This window comes from Oratosquilla oratoria, chromosome 6 (assembly GCF_046742065.1).
Source record: "Oratosquilla oratoria isolate Oo_2021 chromosome 6, ASM4674206v1, whole genome shotgun sequence".
In the NCBI taxonomy this organism is placed as follows: Eukaryota; Metazoa; Arthropoda; class Malacostraca; order Stomatopoda; family Squillidae; genus Oratosquilla; species Oratosquilla oratoria.
The window spans coordinates 82,493,093-82,495,575 of record NC_134782.1 but is presented as its reverse complement, the minus strand read 5'-3'; positions in this window follow the sequence as shown (position 1 = coordinate 82,495,575).

Here is a 2,483-nt window from a genome sequence, read left to right as displayed (position 1 = left end):
TCTCTCTGTCTCTATCACATTCTATCTCTCTCTCTCTATCTATCTATCTATATATTTATCCATCTCATTCTCTCTATCTATCTATCTATCTCATTCTCTCTCTCTCTATCTCATTTTCTCTCTCTCTCTATGACATTCTCTCTCTCTATCTATCTAGCTATCGAGCTGTCTCTCTATCTATATATCTCTCTATCTATCTATATGTTTATCTATCTCATTCTCTTTCTCTATCTATCACATTCTCTCTCTATCTACCTATCTATCTATCTATCTCATTCTCTCTTTCTCTATTTATTTAATTTTCTCTATGTTTCTATCTATCACATTCTCTCTCTTTCTGTCTATATGTATATATATATATATATATATATATATATATATATATATATATATATATATATATACATATAAACATATTTGTATCAATTGACATTTGGAAATAAACTCATCTGCTGGGATTCGAACTCCCGCCTGAGCGGCTTGCGTCTTACAAGACGAAGACCGTACCAACACACCAGCAGATGAGTTCATTTCCAAATATCAATTGACACAAATACTTGTCGGATGACTAGCCTGCATAAAGGATTTGATGAAATACAGTACATACCACGTTCCACCCGGGTGCCCTCGGCGGAACGACTGGGCCGTGAACTAAGTCGTTTCGTTTTGAAGGGTCAGGATGGCATGATGGTACGATTCTCGTCTTGTAAGACGCAAGCCGCTCAGGCGGGAGTTCGAATCCCAGCAGATGAGTTTATTTCCAAATGTCAATTGACACAAATACTTGTCGGAAGACTAGCCTGCATAAAGGATTTGATGAAATACAGTACATACCACGTTCCACCCGGGTGCCCTCGGCGGAACGACTGGGCCGTGAACTAAGTCGTTTCGTTTTGAAGGGTCAGGATGGCGTGATGGTACGATTCTCGTCTTGTAAGACGCAAGCCGCTCAGGCGGGAGTTCGAATCCCAGCAGATGAGTTTATTTCCATATATATATATATATATATATATATATATATATATATATATATATATATATATATGTATATATATATCATTCTCTCTATCTATCTATCTATAAAATTCTCTCTATTTATCTCATTTTCTCTCTGTCTCTATCACATCATTCTCTCTCTCTCTCTCTCTCTCTCTCTCTCTCTCTCTCTCTCTCTCTCTCTCTCTCTCTCTCTCTCTCTCTCTCTCTCTCTCTGTCTCTCTCTCTCTCTCTCTCTCTCTCTCTCTCTCTCTCTCTCTCTCTCTCTCTCTCTCTCTCTCTCTCTCTCTCTCTCTCTCTCTCTCTCTCTCTCATACACACACACACAGGCGCGCGCGCGTCGGTCGAAGTGTCAACGAAGTTTGGAACTCCAAGAAAAATTCAAGTTTCATCGATCTCAACAACGAGGGAGTATCTTTGTTGTATTAATAGGGAAGGGGAAAGCTCGTGGTGTAGGGGAAGGTGAAGAAAAAGAAGAGAGAGATTACTGAGGAAAATGGAAGGAAATGAGGAAGGGGACGAATGGGCACAGGAATTCAGACGGCATGACAACAAGAGAGGAGCAGACGACAGTGGTGAAGTCGAAGAGATTAGTAAAAATGAAAAAATTGATAATATAGATAAGAGCAGCGTAATGGAAGGTGAAGATAATTATTTCCATGAATCTAATGAGGGAGAAAATGACAACCTCCCCCGACTAGTAAATCTAGAGGAGAAACAAAAAAAATGAACAAAACATGGGAGGTTAGGTTTAATCAATTAACACTAGTTACCCAAAGAGTTGATAAACTGAAATGACTAAAGAAGGAGGAAACCTAACTAAAGAAATAGAAGAATTAAAATGCCAGTTAAGAGAAGTAAAGGATGAGAATGAGGAATTAAAGCGAAATAATAAAAAAAATAAAGAGTCCATAGCAAAATAGGTAAGTGGCTGGAAGAAAGTACAAGAGAACAATAAAATTGAATTTAGAGGTGTAGTGGAACAGCAGATGAAAGAACAAACTAAGGACACAGTTATTAAAGTAATGAGGGAGAAAGAGAACATAGTAAGATACTTAGAAGATAAAAAGAAATGTACAATTATATTAGGGATGGAAGAGAAGTATATTCCAAATAGAAATACAAGAGTAAAGGAGGAAAAGGAAAAAGTAAATAATATATTAGAAGTAGTTCAAGAAGATGAACCAGAAACAGTGAAACAAATAGAAGAAATATATAGAATAGGGAAATACAATACATATATGACCAGACCAATTAAGGATAAATTCAGGTCACAAACAACAGCAGAGAATATCTTAGCAAAAACAGGGAAACTACCAGACAGTGAGCAATATAAACAGGTATGGATAAAAAGAGAAATGAATAAAGAGGAAAGAGAGGAGGAGAAAACAAAAAGACTAGAAACTAAGGAAAAAACGAGAAAAGAACAGAGTCAGAAAAAGAGGAATTCTATTGGAGAGTAGTGGATATGAAAGTGAGGAAATGGT